General features: G+C 43.6%; 1 protein-coding gene across 21 annotated transcripts in view; it reads right to left on the reverse strand.

Moving 5' to 3' along the window:
• Window positions 1–376: 376 nt before the first annotated feature.
• The window catches only part of LOC138810943 (hepatoma-derived growth factor-related protein 2-like), a 289960-nt gene continuing 272402 nt past the window's right edge, over window positions 377–17934 (reverse strand). For 19 of the 21 annotated variants that reach the window (XR_011367295.1, XR_011367293.1, XR_011367296.1 and 16 more), the window contains 3 exons: window positions 12659–12743; window positions 3427–3643; window positions 377–2340 (listed from right to left, as the gene is read on the reverse strand). The gene's annotated coding sequence lies outside the window, so the exon portion shown is untranslated. Of the gene's footprint in view, window positions 2341–3426; window positions 3644–12658; window positions 12744–14963; window positions 15080–17934 lie in introns of all 21 variants that reach the window. The other 2 variants (XR_011367284.1, XR_011367289.1) reach the window with 2 other exon arrangements.

Here is a 17934-nt window from a genome sequence, read left to right on the forward strand (position 1 = left end):
TTGTGATCAGATCTCAATTTTTGCCTGGGTTGGTCTTGGATTGCAGTCCTCTCAATCTATGCCTCCCAAGTAGATGGTACTACAGGAGTGATCTATTATGCTTAGCCTTTAAAATGATCACTTAGAGCTGGGCACAAGTGGCTCCTGCCTGTAATCCTAGCCACTCAGGAACCTGAGATCTGAGGATCGAGATTCAAAGCCAACCAGTGCAGAAAAGACCATGAGACTCTTATCTCCAATAAACCACCAGAAAACCTAAGTGGTCCTGTGGCTCAAGTGGTAGAGTGCTAGCCTTTAGCTGAAGAGCTAAGGGACAGCAGTACCCAGGCCCAGAGTTCAAGTCCCAAGACAGACAAAAAAAAATCACTTAGGAAGATAAAAGAAAAACTCCTGAATTCTCACATTTATTTAAATAGCGGCTGCCAGTCATATTTTATAAAGCACTTATGGGGCCCATGAAGTCTTTTATTTTTAAAATACAATAAAATAGTACTAGAGCAGTTGGGATATTGTTCTGCCAGTAACACAACTATAAGAGCCTCGGAGGGAGCAAGCAAGCCAGCTACAGGCCAGCGCCGCCGCCGCTTCTTCTGAGCGGCAGTGAGAAGCAGCAAGCAGCCATGGCTGGGGCACAGGCTCCTCAGGCCAGACCCTGCAGACTGGGCAGCCCCTCCAAATCCCTCCAGCGGCTGACCTCAGGCCTCAAAGGCTCCAGCGCCGAGCTTCCTGGGCTCATCCCTAGGCTGGAGGTGCAGTGTGAAACAGCAAAGGAGCCAGCGAGACTCCTCCAGTGTCAGGGCAACCAGGCAGGAGTGGAGCCAAATGGCCAAACTTGCAGCAGCGACTGCAGCAGTTGTTGCTGCCTCGTGCAGCATGGGCCAGGGCTCCTGCAGCTGCTCAGGCACAGCCAGAGGCGGAGAAAAACTCCAGGACTGACACAGCCCCCTTCCACCCAATCTGCCTAAGATCTGGGAGTTGGAGTGGGAGCAGAAGGAGAGGGGTTCATATGGGTGTTGGAGGCATAGGCCTGCAAAACCCCATCTGAGCACCTTTGTGCCCTGAGGGTGCATACAGGCATGCATCCCTTCCTTCCAATTTATTTATTTGTGTTGGTTGTGGGGCTTGAACTCTGGGCCTGGACGCTGTCCCTCAGCTCTTCAGCTGAAAGCAAGTGCCCTACCACCTGAGCCACAGGACCACTTCCAATTCTTCTCAGGGAGGAAGGGACACCCTTTCCTCCATGCTGGGCAAAGGTTCTGCCCCGGTGCAAGACTCAGGTAATGGTTTGCTCAAAGTACCATTCCTGCTTCATCTACTTAACCACGTAGAACAATGCGTGGAGACCCCCCCCATGTGTAATCACCTGTGCTTTACCTACTTTTACAACCTTGATTAGTGGAACTGCTCCACATTTGTTGACAAGGATTAGCTTTTTCTGTTTAAACTCTCATTGTCTGTGCTCCCATAAAACTGTTTAACTCTCTGCCCCTGACTGAAGATTTACTTCTCCTGCTTGTGTGCTGTATATAAGCATGTGATGTTTCAATAAATTTTGTCTATACCCACATGGTGTAGTCCCTTCTTGCCTATACCACACATCGTGTTCCCAGATCCCGCTGTGGAAACAGCAACAGATGGGGTTATGCCGGTTGATGCCTCTGACATCTCCCCCCTTTTTTGTTTGTTTAAGTACAACCGTAAGCAAGAGATCCTTTGCAGAAGGGATTTGCAGAAACTATTTTGGAATGTAGACAGCAATATCTTGACAAGACATAATGCAATCAATCCTGTAGAAACACTATGGGTAAAACTGTGCCACCAGGTATGAGGGTCCAATTGGTTTAGCACAGATGCAATTCCTCAGCCAGACCTTCATATCCCACCCCAGGGAGTTGTGCCAAGAAAGTCTCAATGACTTCCTGCTGTAACTAGTGGATGTCCCAAGTCAAATTTCCTTGCAAGACCGGCAGGTGGTAGTGAAGTCCCTGCCAAGTAATGTTAGAAGTGTTGAATCAAGTAGGAGTGATGCACAGTTTATTGAGCTCTAATCACACTTGAAGGTTAGCTGTTTCTGCAGATCAATTATCTGGTCTCCCATCCACTGCACCGTGTGTTGCAGGGTGTTCAGACGGGAATCAATGTCCTGTTTAATATTGTGCTGATGAGTCCATAGCTGGTGACAGTCCAGCCACTTCTCTACAAAGTCCTTGGTTTGGATGGAGGAATGCAGGGCCACTCCGGCAGTTGCAGCAGTCATGATGATAGCAGTCATTTCAAGGATCACAGCTACACTCAGACTCAGGAATCTCCTAGTTCTCTTCAGCAGTTGCTGGAAGACTCCTGTCAACAAACCAACAGTGGGGCTCTCCTGCCAAGGTCGGGTGAGGTTAACAGGCACCCAGACCCCTAAGCGAAATCTTAATATCAGGAGAGACTGAGAAGGCATATTAAAAGAAATAGTATGATTTAAGCATGTAAAGAGTCCAGGCTGCGTGGGTTCTCATTGATTGACACTGTCCCTGTGGGCTAGTACATAGGAAAGTTTAATACAACCCTGTACAGTAGAAGAATGGTTCCTGTAAAATGTATAATTTGCCTCATGGGCCCTAGTAAAGTGACCAATCCAATTCTGGGTTGTATAAAATTGGGTGGCAAGTTTTATAAATGCCACTGCTCAGGCCCTAAGTGTCCCCTGAAATTCATATGTGGCCTACGAGGCACAAGGCCTCCATCATGTCAGGTGAGCAAGCCAATGGGTTCTACATGATTTATAACTCCATTGTATAGACGTCACCATCAGAAGAATTATTAGTATACCAATTACCAACATGCTTTTCAGAATAATTGGCAATGAAACATCCATGAGGACCTCAATCTATAAATGAGATGTTATCATTATGCTGTATAATCTTTCCTCTAGGGTTTTGACACTGAGACCACTGAATAGAAACATAAACAAAATTCAATAATTAATGTCCTGGCATACTAGGTTAGGTGGTCGCCCAGTCTTATTTGTATAAGAATGATCCTTACCAATAAAATTTAAGGAAATTGTGCTGAATAGCCCCATATGATTGTTGATTTTATCATCAGGCAAGATGTATGCCCATACCTGTCTTCTGGTTGGTAAGCAAGGTGATGTCCCTAAACACAGTGGTAAAGACTCAAATCCTAAGGAAATAATATGAGGTATTCCTTCCTCACCTGGATGAGTAGGGTCTGCATGATCCCATGGTGGAGGAAAATACGTGCTGTCATTTGTATACACCACCGGACCTTGGTCTAGCTAATCCACTAATTTTAACAATGGTCGGTGAGGGACATAGGCCCAATATGCATGTTCACTACTCACTGCAGAAGTATTCACAAGCAGTGCAATCATGGCCAAAACAGATATTCAGGTATTCTAGGGGTTTTTGTACTGACCAGGGTGGCTTCGGTCTTGTGTCAACACTTATTCTGACCCCATGTTGGTGGGGTCAAGCTGGTTTTCTTAAGATAAGGATGATGGCTTCCTCGGGACTTCAAGCTTAGGTCTGCAAAGCTGCGTACTAGATCTTCCTCAGGATTGTGTTGTGTTGTTTTTGCTTCTCTGGAGGTCGAATGAGTCAAAAAGGGACCCAGATGTTGCCAGTGGATCCATCTGGAATGATAGAAACACTGTTTTCCCTTATGGGGCATTAGTCTTAGTCTTCATTGATTAAATTGTTTAAACCATATGGGAATAGATAGTGAGGTGGTGCTAGAGGGATAAAATGCTTTTCAGCTTTAGTGAAAGGATCACTTTGAGTGAAATTTTAAACATTTAGAGTAAATAAGGTTAAGGCAAAAGTTTCCCTTGGGGATTCCCCTTTTTTGTTTTTTTAATAATTGAAGCTTAAATGTTTTATGGGTGTGTAAACAGTTGGCATTAGTCTACACAGGTTGATTAAAGAAGTTTTACCTAGGGACTAACTTTAGTAAACTCCCCTAATATTTTTCTGATTGTACACTGGCTTTTAGAATATGGTGTGGGGTAGTTTGTCAAGGTGACAACTTTTTACTAATTACATTTTATTCCAAACTAGAGTTTAGGCATAATTTTTTAACTTTTCATAACTGTATGGACCCTTTTGGGGGGGGGCTTTAGCAGCATAGCCTGTTTAGTACTTTGGTTTGTAAAAGATTTAAATAGTCTAGGATGTTTAAAGGTAAGATCCATAAGAAGTTCCACTTGTAGGTGTTCAGTGGCAGTTTTGTAATTGACAAACAATTTATAAAAGCAGAACTAACAGTTAGTGATTACAAATTGCATCAAGGCAAATAGGGTGGTTGAGTCCACACAACTGCCTGTAGACATCCTGGTATCTAGGCTGGAGATGGGGGCATTGCACCCAGCTTCAAGGCCTGGAGGTGGGACAAGTCTTACCTTGAAATCCTAGGAAAACATTACCTCCCCAAATGGGCGAAAGCATTGTTTAGCTCCTCAAATAGCCTAGGTGGAACAGGCAGGCCATCCTTTGGAATACAGATGTTTAGTGTAGCTCCTGGTGCGTAACTCTCTACTTAAGCCCTTATCTTTGAAAATTTAACATTTGGTCTAAATCCTGATATAAATGATCTTTTTAGTAATTATCAGACCACAATTTTGTTTTATTTTGGTGTTTATACCAATGTTTCTCTGCTTACCTGGGACTTATTTGTCTCAGTTAAATTTGAATTTTCTCCTTCATTGTTCTAATTAATACCCTATCTGTTTACTTTTGATCTGGTCCTAACAATTTCATATTTTATTCTTAAACAAATTTATTTGGTTAGTGTCAGCCCAGAATTTTCTGCCAATTAGGGTTTTAAGCACATACAGAGCAGTTTGGATTTAAGCTATTCCCCACATTTCACAACCTCAGCCTTTTACAGCCAACTATTACAAATGGTTGACAAGTTCTTGCCCAGTTATGCATGCTTATAAAGTAGCTTGCCATGACCTCAAGCTCTGATCAATTTTAGAAGAGCCAAACATTATTGCCAAAGTCCCAGGAGTGCCTCTTTCTATGTTAGGGTAAACGCAACCTTGACATTTCCCTTGGTCACTGGACTTGAACTTAGTGCCTGAGTGCTGTTTTTCAGCTCTCCAGTGCAAGGATTGCACTTTGCCACTTCGGACTCCAAAGCAACTCTGCCCGCTTTTTTGGCACTCTGCTGGCTAGTTAGAGATGATAATCTTTCTCTGCCTGGACTGGCTTTGAACTGCAGTTTGTAGATCGCTCACCTTTGGTCCTCAGCTCCACCCTCATCTGGGCCCCCTCTCATTTCTGGAGTTCCCTCCATACAACTGGCCTCTCCCTCTCTCCACCCAGACCCACCTGAACTCCCATCTACCTCACTTCCTTTTCTCTCAGATACTTTTGCTACCAGGATGATGATGGAGGTCATGTGCTCCCTCTTGGGGGAAATATGGCTCCTCTAATAAACCTTGTAATAATCTTTCTCCTTTGCCTGCCTGCCTCTGCATGGTCCCATAGGATGGATGTGTCTGATCCTCTTTCACTGGTGGCTCCATACTGGGATAGGTTCCCCAGTGCATTTGCTCCCCCTGCACTTCAGAAGGGAGTTCAAACAGCTGCCCTGGGACCTATTCTGAGATCCTTCACTCCAGTCACCAGAGGACCATCAAGGTAACTTTCTCCTGACTGAGTGCTCTACCAGCCCATCCAGCCCCACTAATTAATTCCCACTCCAGGGTAAGTGACAAGTTTGTCCGAGGTCGGGGTTTCTGATTCCAATATCAGTGGTAAGGCCACCTGAGCCTTTCTGGGCTAACTGAGCCCCACCCTCACCATCTGACCAAAAACTTGGCCAAGTGCTGGAATTAGCCACTAGGGGCCTACCATGGCCCAAGGACCCACCTTGGACCAACATAAGGACAGTCTCCACTGGTGGGGCCACCACCTATTTAGGAGCCAACCTGCACTGCAGAGGACACTCTACTCTAGGCACATGGCTTCAGATCACTTACCATGGGAAGGACACTAAATTTCTTTACATTAAGGCCACCTGGACTTGGAGGGCTGTTGAGTCCCCATCAGTTAAATTTGGCCCCACATTTAAAACTCCACTTCTGAGAGTGCTTGAGCAAGTAGCTCTCTCTCTCTCTCTCCCCCTCCCCTTAAACTCTGCCTCTTGCCAAAATTACCTGCTTGTAACCTCTTTCACAAGTATTTCATATGCTAAACGCTTTGGTTAAGCCCTGGAAGAATGTAACCAGTAATTGCTTGTTTCTACTCATTAGATAGAAAATGGGTGAGTTTAAGTCTAAACTCCCCGAAATAAAGGCCAACAAGTTTGGATATTACCAAAAGTGTATTAATCTTCTCTCTAGCATTGAGCAAGTGGTGGATGTGCCAAATTGGCCTCTTGGTACTTCAGCTTGGTACTACCCTTTCCCCCTCCCCTGTCCTGTGGTGCCATTATGCTAGGCCAAGTGTATGTTCCTATTGCCTCCTGTTCACTAGGTTTCTTGTTGGCAAAGTTTTGTATTTTAAACTGACCACATGGTTCCATCATAATTAGAAAAGTAGTTCCACTAAAATTTCAAAACTTTAAAAGTCTATTTTAAAATCTAAGCACGCTCTATAATCTGTGCACAAACATGTCTGTCTGTGTCTTATTCGACTATATGTAAGTGATTATGGTTTCAAGGTTACTCTGCCTACTAAAAATCTTTGTCAATGGAAGCTGTGAATTAATCTAAATTGCTTTAAAACTTTGTGACCTGACTAAGCCAAAGAAAAAACAGGCAGTTTTAAAAGACCTTGGAAAAGGACTTAAAAAAGACAATGTCCTTTACAAAGTAAATGAAATTGGTAACTAAGTTGGCTGTGAATTATGTCATTCCTATGTCCATCTATGCTAAGAGTTAACTATTGTACACTGACCATGGCTAGTAAACTAAAGCTAAGGGTTTCATTCTCTGTTTTCTCCCCTGTGTGCTGATCAACTTCAATTAAGATCAAGGGACCAGAGTAACTATGCTCAGGCACAGCTGCCTAAACCAGTGGCACCAGCCTGCAAAAGCCAGTGTAAACCAGGTCTCTAACCAGTATATGTAGAAATATTGCAGGTTACCAACAGGAGGTGCAACAGTCTATACATGCTGGGAGATGCCACAGTCTCTCTCAGACTCTGGCCTTGCATCTCACATGACCAAAAGCCTGTTAATTAAGGGTAAAACACAAGCCACATTAGATATTTGGTTCTGTAAATGTTCATCACCAGAAGTTAGACCATACGGGGTGTATGAGCAAAGGATAGAAATTGATTTCTATACTATTTTACAATTGGAGGTAAATTCCTAAAGGTAACTCAGACTGCAGAAAAAAAAAATGGCCACTCTTTCTATTCACTGCCCACAGGACAGCCTACAGGCAAAGAATATACAGCCCAGTGTTTCAATGATGCATTTAAATGCAAATTAAAATAACTTTACAAAATGGATTTAAAATGACATCCCCCTTGTAAAAATTTGAGAAGTTGTGGAGAGTGGCTGGCCTCCCAGACAAGTTTAAAAGATAAAATTTTCCTAAAGGTTTATTTCAAAGTAAAAAAAAAAAAAAAATAGGATTATTCTAGTTTGCCCCTAAAATTTTTTGTAACAGTTGCCGGAAGGCCCACAGTAAAAGATAGGACAAGTTTGTCAAATGTAATTTAATAAGTAAAACCATGCTTATAAAACTACTTCCAATGACCATCTTTGTTGCTTTTAGTTGGAGTAAAAGTGACTGTTTGTAAAAAAAAAAAAAAACAAAAAAACTCACTGATCTGCAGTTCGAAGCCAGTCCAGGCACAGGCAGACTAAAGTCCCTGTGAGATTGTCATCTCTAATCTGCCAACAGAGTGCTCAAAGCTGAGTTGTTTTGGAGTTTAAAGTGGCCAAGTGCTAGTCCTGAGCTGGAGAGCTGAGGGACAGCACTCAAACCCTGAGTTCAAGTCCAGCGACTGACCAAGGAAAATGCCAAAGATGTATTTATCCCAACATAAGAAAGGCACTCCAGGGACCCTGATATTGTTAAAATATCCAGAGGCAATTGCAAACAAATGTTTGGATGACAAAAGTGGTATCAGGTCCTGAGTTACTTGAGCTTGGTCCTCCAAAAAATTGATCAAGCCAGAAGGTCATGGAAAGATAAGTTTGTAAACATGCCTATCACCCATGTTGGTCTAACTGGGCAAAACTTTCCAGAGATCTGTGATAGTGGGTAGTAAAAGCTAAGATTGTAGAATGTAAATCTCCAAACCCCTGTATCTGCTCAAAGTCCTAATTGGCAGTAACTTTTGAGCTGGTTAAATTCATCTGTTGAAAAGCTTGTAGAGCTGAGATTATGTTCCTATTGAGATCTGTCTAAAGGCCTACATAAGTAGGCATTCCTCTGCCAGACAGAAAATGCTTTTATAAACCAGGGTGTTAAACAGGCTATGCTGCTGTAGCCCAAGAAAAGGCCTGTACATTTGTTATAGGTTAAATGTTGTCTATAAGCCACTTTAAACAGGCTACCCAGAGGCAGTGGGCCGTACTTAGAGTGCCAATCAGTCTCAGGTTAAAAGCATCTACTGGGCTTTCTTTTAAAAATCTCTGACAAGTAATTGTTAGTCAATTGTGAACAAGTTATAGGTAAGCTCCATCTCATTGATCTCCTTGTTGCTTTAACTGGAAATAAAAAGAGCTTTTGTAAGAAAGTTCAAAGCCATCCTGGGCACAAAAAAAAAAATCCTTCTAAAACTCCATCTCCCTACTAATCAGCACAGAACCAGGACTATCCAGCCAAAGGCTGAAAGTGGCATTGTGACTCTAAGTAGTAGAGCATTAGCCTGGAACAGAAGGACTCAGGGACAGTGCCCAGGCCTTGAGTCCAAACTGTAAATGCCAACCAGGACAAGCTATCCCAGCAATGGATGTTGAGACAATGGCCAGGACAAAGTCAGTCCTGACCATGGAAAACCATGGAAAAGAGTAAGAGATGATACCCTAAATGGAGTCACTTTATGCTTTATGCATTGTTTCTGGCAAAACTGGAGCTTCAGCTTCCACCCCCACTACAAAGGCAGAGGAGGGGTCCCGCAGAGCAGTGAGGACCTCACAGATGAAGTCCTTCAGGGGAGGGGGCCTCACAGAAAAGGCTGCAAAAAGGGGTGTACCTCACTGGGAGGCTGCAGAAGTGAGGGTGCCTTGTGGGGGAGGCCACAAAAGAGGGGAGCGCCTCACAGGGGAGACTGCAGGGGAGGGGAAACTGCAAAGGCAGAACACAGAGGAGGAGTTTAAACTTAAACTCATCCATACTTTTACCTTCAGTTACAAGGGAGAGGGAAAGAGGGAGAGGGAAAGAGGAAGAGGGAGAGGGAGAGAGGAAGAGAGGGAGAGAGGGAGAGAGAGAGAGCCAGAGCTATCTGCCCAAGCACTCACAGAAGTGGAGTTTTAAATTTGGGGCAAAATTTGATTGCAGGGGCTCAGCAGCCCTCCAAGGCCCAGGTGGCCTTAATGTAAAGAAATTTAGTGTCCTTCCCATGGTAAGGGACCTGATGCCATGGGCCTATATTAGAGTGTTCTCCACAGTACAGGTTGGCTCCTAAAGGGGGTGGTGGCCCTGCCAGTGGAGAATGTCTTCATGTTTGTCCATTTGTATTCCTTGGGCCATGGAGGATGGGTCATTGGGCCAAGGTAGGCCCCTGGCACTTGGCCAAGGTTTGGCTCTGATGAGGGGAAGGGGGGCTCAGTAAGTCACAGAGGCCCAGGTGGCCTTACACTGAGATATCAGAATCAGAAACCCAGACCTCAGATAAACTGGTCACTTAGCCTGGAGTGGGACTTAATTAGCAGTGTTGGATGGGCTGGTAGAGCGCTCAGTCAGGAGAAAGTTACCTTGGTGGTCCTCTGGTGACTGGCGTATAGGATCTCAGGAAAGGTCCCAGGGAAGCTGGTTGAACCTCCTTCCGAAGTGGAGGGAGGATCAAACCCACTGGGGAGCCTATACCCACAGGGGTGACCAATGTAAGAGGATTAGACAAAAATCCATGCAAGGGGACCATGCAGAAGCAGGAAGGCAAAGGAGAAAGATTATTACAAGGTTTATTAGAGAAGCCATATTTCCCCCAAGAGGGAGCACATGACCTCCATCACTATCCTGGTAGCAGGAGGATCTGAGGGAAAAGGAAGTGAGGTAGATGGGAGTCCAGGTGGGTCTGGGCAGAGAGAGGGAGGGGCCAGTTGTATGGAGGGAACTCCAGAAATGGGAGGGGACCCGGTGTAGGTGCTCATACTTCGAGCTCAGGACTCTACCTGATTCTGGGGCCTGGATGAGTTGCCTTGATCTCTTCTAAGTCATTTACCACATGAGGCTTTTCTGAACTCATACATCACTGCAAATTGCTAACATTCCTCCCTAGCACATCACTCAATATATTTTTTCCATCATATATTTAAACATATTTATGTGTATACATTCCCTACCCTCCCCCAACCCCACACACAAAGGCATAGACCTTCAAAACAAAGCTTTTCTTTTTTTCCTTGCTACAGTGTCTAGAACCTAATAAACTCAATAGATACAAAAGAGTGAGCTGGGTACTAGTGTCACACCTGTAATGCTAGCTATTCAGGAAACTGAGATCTAGAATCACTTTTTCCATTTAGTTCCCATTTTGATTAAAATTTAAGCGTTAAAGGAACTTTTAAAGAGAATCAAGACTTCCTTTTTTCTGGAGGTTTCCTTCACTCCCTTTCACCTAGTCCAGCTCAACCTATGTCCCCCTGGGAGCTTTGGCATCCCAGAAAATCCACAGTCCCCCAGACCCCAGTTAAATTAGACAGAATCCAGCATTGCCTTTAGTCATGTGGTGGGCAGAGCAGAAAGCATCCACCACGTGTGCTACCCAACACCTCTAATCCACACCAGTGCCACTTCCATACTCCTAGCCACATGAGCAGCATTGTGTCACCGTCGCTTGCACTGGCATAGGCTTCCGTGGTCATCAGGACAGATGTCCTGAGAGTTATTTCATCTGCATAAGGTGACATTTCCTGGGTCCAGGTATATTGCTGATCTGGGAAATCACTGGCATTGGAGCAAGCCAGGGCTGCTGCAACCGCACTGTAGGATGCATCTCTCTGCAGCAAAACCTGAGGCCCTTCCTTCCTAGACACAATGGAGATCCTAGAAAATTCCCTGCTTGTCCCTAGATAAGTCCATGAATATATCTACAGCCCTCATCTGTCAGAAATGAACAAAGAGTACAGAATTGTTCAAGTCATTTTCCTTCTTCACAGAAGGGTGCACTATCATCCTGGCCCCCCAGAGCGAGACAGCACACCAAATGGGGGGATCCACTTGGTTTTCATCCCAACCTAGGAATGATATTGTCCCTTCTCATGTTGCTAAGGTGTCAGGATCACATCTTTGTAAACAATCGGTTACCAGGGTAATAGGGTCATAGAAGGAAGACAAGTCATTCTAACCATCAGTGGACCATCCCTAGTCAGGAGGCAGTGTACTTTGGGAGGCTATTGCTCCAAAACAAACATCCTTTTTACCTGTTAATGAAACTGCAACTCCACTGCACCTCACCTTTGTCATTACAACAACAACAACAAAAAGAAAAAGAAAAGGGTGTTTTGGATTTTCTTGTCAGGACTGGCTTGAAACCACAATCCTCAGATTTCAACCTCCTGAGTAGTGCCAAGGTTTTTTATGAGACAATTCTCTCAAATTAACCACCAAGAAAGAAGCAAAAAGGAATAAAGTCCAGGACTTGAGCTGAGGCTCAACTGGAAGATCATGGACAGCACCCATGCCCTGATTTCAAACCTATGACCAGCACATCATCATCATCATCATCATCATCATCATCATCATCATGTGAATAAAAAGACTGTAAGAGCCTATTAAGAATATTAAAATTGAGGGCTGGGATGGTGGCTCAGTGGTAGAGCTCTTGCCTTGCATGCATGAGGCCCTGGGTTTGATTCCTCAGCACCATATAGCAAAAAAGAAAAAAGCCGGAAGTGGCGCTGTGGCTCAAGTGGTACAGCACTAGCCTTGAGCTGAAGAGCTGAGGGATAGCGCCCAGGCCCAGAGTTCAAGCCCCATGACCAACCAAAAAAAAAATATTAAAATTGAGTGAGCCAGGCACTTTTTGGTGGCTGACATGTAATGCCAGTTAGGAGCATGAAATCTCAGGATGGTGGTTAAAAGCCCACCTGGGCAGGAAATTCCATGAGGCTCTGATCTCCAACTAACCAGCAAAAATGCCAGAAGTAGAGCTGTGGATCAAGTGGTAAAGCAACAGCCTTGAATGAAAAAGCAAAATAACAGTGACCAGGCCCAGGTAGGACTACTACTAATTAATCAATTAAATACAAATACACAAATAAAAATCAGAGTGGAAGATGAGCACAAAAGCCAAGAGAATTGCTGGTTTATACCTGGAGCTCAAGCTACACAAAAGACAGAACTTGAAGATCTGGGTTCCAAGGCAACCCAGGCAGAAAAGTCCCTTAGGAATTTGTGAGTATGTATCAGGTGTGGGTGTTGAACCCAGGGGTTGAAATAGAATTTTTTTTTCTTAAAGGTAGCATTCTACCACTTCCTTTCTTTGGGGGATGAAATGGAGATAAGTTTTATGGACTTACCTGCCTGGGCTTTCAACCCCAATCCTCAGATTTCAGGTGCTGATACAGTACTCTTATCTTCTATGAGATTTTTATCTTCCATGAACTGCCAAAAAAGTAAAAGAAGCCAGAAGTTGATCTGTGTGGCTCAAGCCACAGAGACTGCTTGCTTTGAGGGAAAATGAACAACAAAATCCCTCATACACAGTGGCCCTGCCCTGGTTTCAAACCCAGGAAGTGACCAGGCCCTATGTTCAAGCCCTAGGACCACCACCACCAGCAACAAAAGAATGATTCAGGGACAAGGACTAGGCCCTGAATACAAAGCCTAGAAACAGCATTAAAAATAAAAGAAAAACAAATTCAGAGACTGTGGCTAGGCTCCAGAGTTCAAGGGTCTAGAACCAGCACCAGGACGGACACACACACACACACACACACACACACACACACACACACAAAGAAGAAGAAGAAGAGAGAAGTCAATGAAATATTTTTAAGTAGTGGCTCATGCCTATAATCCTAGCTACTGTGGAAGCTGAAATTTTAGGATTGTGGTTCATAGTCAACATGGGCAGGAAGCTCCATGACACTTGGTTTTATGTGTGCTAGTCCTGGGGCCTGAACTTGTGCTGTTTTGCACAAGACTAGAACTATTCTACTTCCAAGCTCTTGGTGATTAATTGGAGATGAGAGTCTCAACAACTTTCCTGCCCTGGCTGGCTTTGAACCACCATCCTCTGATTTTAGAGCCTGGCTAATGTCCCTGTCTTCCCATGAGAATCTTTCTTTTTTTGGGGTTGGTCATGGGGCTTGAACTCGGCCTGCACACTGTCCCTAAGCTCTTCAGCTCAAGGCTAGTGCTCTACCACTTGAGCCACAGGGCCACTTCTGGTTTTCTGGTGATTTAGTGGAGATAATTGTCTCATGGACTTTCCTTCCCAGTCTGGCTTTGAACTGCAATCCTCAGATCTCACCCTCCTGAGTAGCTAGGATTACAGGCGTAAGCCACTGGCACTCAGCTTTTTTTTTCTTTTCTTTTTTCTGTTTTATGGGTTGTGGGGCCTGAACTCCAGCTCTGGATGGTGTCCCTTAGCTCTTCAGCTCAAGGCAAGCACTTTACCACTGAGCCATTTCCCAGCTCCTCCATAAGAAACTTATCCCTTATGAATCACCAAATTTGTTTTACAAAGCCAGATGTTAAAATGTGGCTTAAGTTTTAGAGCCTGCCAGCCTTGCTCAGGACATGGGAGAGACTCCAGCACAGTGACCTTGCCCTGATTTCAGGTTTAGGAACAGTCACCACTTCCTGTGTTCCAGCCCTAGGACCAGAACCAAATAAATAAATAACTCCCCCATTTTCACTGTATTTGATGTTGGCGTAATTTGTGAAGGTGAAGGGAAAAAACAAATTGTTTAAATAGGGATACAGCTAGACCTATTGCAACAATGAGATGTACAAGAAATTATTTCAAAAAATGAACTTTACAACTTTTGCCTGGTGGGGGTGGTAGAGAACATTATATAAACAAAGCCATTCATGCAGCTGTTGCTCAAGCTGTTAAAGTATGCTAGCCTTGAGAACAAACAATACAAAAAATGCTTCATTCACAGTGGCCCTGCCCTGACTTCAAGCCTCAGAAGAGTGGCCATGTCATGAGTTGAAGCCCTAGCAACAAAAATGAAAATAAATAAATAAATAAAGCCAGAACTTTATCTGTGGCTCAAGCCATAGAGACTGCTAGTCTTGAGAAAGAAAAGGGAAAAACCTCAGACACAGTGGCTCTGCCCTGATTTTATGACTAGCAAAAGTTCAGGCCCTATGTTCAAGCCCTTGGACCAGCAATGAAGAAAAAAAAATACAGCAACAACAAAAACTCGGCAAAAATGCCCAAGTCCTGAGTACAAGCCATAAGAGCATCACCTAAAATAAATGCAGAAAGAAAGAAAAATACATAAAGAGCCACAATTTGAACTGTCTTGAGGTGGGAAGCCTACTAGTCTTGAGAAAAAATTAGGAATAATGACCAGGCCTGGAGTTCAAGTACTATAAAAAGCTCAAAAAAAAAGAATCTGTTGGGAGCCAAAAGGAGTCTCTCAACATGAAGATAGGCTTGACTATCTCACTGGAACATCTTGTGGCTGAGTTTACAGAACCACTCTCAGAAATCCGACCCTTTCATCCTGCCTTATGCAAATATCCTGCAGCTGCTAATGACCACCCTTTCACCCTGCCCTACGCAAACATCCTGCAGCTGCTATGGCCAATGAAAAAGCTTCCTTAATGGCCAATTTAAAAGCTTCCTTATTCCAAGCATATAAATACCCCTGTGTGAAAAATAAAAATTTGCAGCTTGATCAGAATCCCTGTCTTGCTGTCATTCTTCATGTCTCTTGTCCCTTCATTCCTTCTCGTTTAGGTTCATCGCCCTCGTTGACATCCTGCAGGTTGGGACAAAAATCCACAAAAAAACTTCAAAACAAAAACCCAGAAAGAGTGGCCAGCCCTAATAATAAGCTGGATGACCCAAACTTGTGAAAAAGAGAAAAAGAATAATAAATTAAGTGAAAAGAAGGACAAAAATATTAGAGCCAATTCAAGATTTTAAAAATATGGTTCACACCTATAATCCTACCTCCTCAAATAGCTGAAATCTGAGCATTTGTGGTTTGAATCCAGCCTGGGCAGGAAAGTAAATGAGAATTCTTTTCATTTATGCTGCTCCTGGGCTAAAACTTGAGTTTTACTCAAGGGTAGAGCTCTACTGCTTCCTACCTGTTGCTGGTTAATTGGTGAAAAACGTCTCATTGATTTTCATGCCTAGGATGGCTTTGAACCTTGGCTCTCAACTTTCTTTTTTTTTTCTTTCTTTTTTTCTTTTATTTTATTTTTATTTTTTGTGAACACACTGTACAGAGGGGTTACAATTACATGGGCAGGTTAATGCGTACATTTCTTATCAAGCATTGCAGCCTCCTCTTTGTTTACATTACACATCCCTTCCCAGCCTCCCCCCGCAACCGCCCACCCAATCCTCCCGGCTTGCCCCCCCACCAACATTGTAAAGCTCATTTTCCACATGACAACTTGTACTTCTCATTGTTGCAACAGGTCTACCTGTATCCTTAAACGACTTGTTTTTTCCCATCTCCTACACAAGTTATACTGACATCAAATATAGTGAAAGCAGGGTTATACTGTGGGGGAGGGACATACAAAGCTACAAAGAGATAATCTTATAAATGCGTTAGAAACAAATGCATGAAAGGAAAAAACATTAAAATACATATCTAAGGATTCATTTTCATAACATCACATTATCTGACCTATTCCGCTTGACTCATATATATATACTAGATATTGCAAATAAGGGAAACCATGGGACCTATGTTTCTTTGGGCCTGGCTTACTTCACTTAATATAATGTTTTCCACGTTTTTCCATTTCCTAACAAATGGGGCAATGTCATCTTTCTGATGGAGGCATAGAATTCCATTGTGTATATATACCACATTTTCTTGATCCATTCATCTACTGAGGGGCATCTGGGTTGGTTCCATATCTTAGCTATGGTAAATAATGCTGCAATAAACATAGTTGTGCTGGTAGCTTTAGTGTGGTCTTGTTTGTAAACATTTGGGTAAATGCCCAAAAATGGGATTGCTGGGTCATAGGGGAGTTCTATCTGAAGTCTTTTGAGGAACCTCCATACTGCTTTCCAAAGTGGTTGAACAAGTTTACATTCCCACCAACAATGAAGTAAGGTTCCTTTCTGTCCACATCCCCTCCAGCATCTGTTGTTGTTAGAGTTCTTGATTTTTGCCATTCTAACTGGAGTGAGGTGGTATCTCAATGTTGTTTTGGTTTGCAATTCTTTTATGGCTAGGGAGGCTGAGCATTTCTTCATGTGTCTGTTGGCCATCCTTCTTTCTTCTTCAGAGAAGTTTCTCTTTAAGTCTTTAGCCCACTTGTTTATTGGGCAGTTTTTTCTTTGCAGATTTGTTGTTGGGGGATTTAATTTTTTGAGTTCCAAGTATATTTTAGATATGAGACCCTTGTCTGTTCAATGGCTAGTGAAGATCTTCTCCCAATCCGTGGGCTTTCTATTGATCTTGCTAGCTATGTCCTTTGCCATGCAGAAGCTCTGCAATTTCATGCAATCCCATTTGTCCCACCTTTCTTTGATTTGTTGTGTTTCCGGGTCTCTATTCAGAAAATTTCGGCCTGAGCCAAGGAGACCTAGGGTTTCTCCTATTCCATCCTGTAATGTTTTCAAAGTGTCTGCTTTGACTTCGAGGTCTTTGACCCATTTGGAGTTGATTCTGGTGCAAGGTGATATATAAGGATCTAGCTTTAGTTTTCTACAAGTAGTTAACCAATTTTACCAGCACCATTTACTGAAGAGGCTGTCGTTCTTCCATTCTATTGTTTTAGCTTCCTTATCGAAGATTAGATGGCTATAGGTCTGTAGGTTCATTTCTGGGATTTCAATTCTATTCCATTGGTCCTGATGTCTGTTCTTATGCCAATACCAAGCTGTCTGGATAGTCATCTTGGCTTCCGGTAGTACTTTTTTCCTTTCTGTATTTTTTGACAGTTGTGGGGCTTGAACTCAGGACTTGTGTGCTGTCCCTGGGCCTCTTGTACTCAAGCCTTGTGCTCTACCATTTGTGCCATAGCACCACTTCTGGGTTTTGAGTGGTTAATTGGACATAAGAGTCTCACAAGGACTTTTCTGTCTGGGCTGGCTTCCAACTGAGGTCCTCAGATCTCAGCCTCCTGAGTAGTTACAGCCATAGGACACTTATCTCACTTGTTAGGTTTTAAAAAAAGAGATAGCCTAGTAAGAACAGCACCATGCACGTGCTATTCAGGTAAGGGATAGTAGACCTGCTGGGACCAGGCAAGGTTGGAACTCCACATGGCTGGGAAAGGCCTTGGAATGAGAGAGAGCTGGGAAAGAGAGGAAAGAGAGAGGAAAGAGCTAGAAAAGAGCAGAGAGAGCAGAGAGAGAGCAGAGAGAGAGTGTCTGGGCCTGGGCTAGGCCTTATCTAGGGTACGGGCAGAGAAAGGTGTGGCCACATCAAATTCAGATATGACCTCAGTGGATGCAAATGTGACTTCTTCCAGGTGTCCCAGTTGCCTAGGTAATGCAGTTACTGGGTGGAGACTTTGCTGTGAGGAGGGTGGAGTCTGCTCGCCATCCAGGAGCAGACCTTACAATATTAACCAACAACAACAAAAAAAAAAAAATCAAATGAGGTTTAGAGATATCAGTGGCAAGCACACTGACAGT

This window comes from Dipodomys merriami, unplaced genomic scaffold, assembly GCF_024711535.1.
Source record: "Dipodomys merriami isolate MVZ:Mamm:240054 unplaced genomic scaffold, mDipMer1.0.p SCAF_512, whole genome shotgun sequence".
Lineage (NCBI taxonomy): Eukaryota > Metazoa > Chordata > Mammalia > Rodentia > Heteromyidae > Dipodomys > Dipodomys merriami.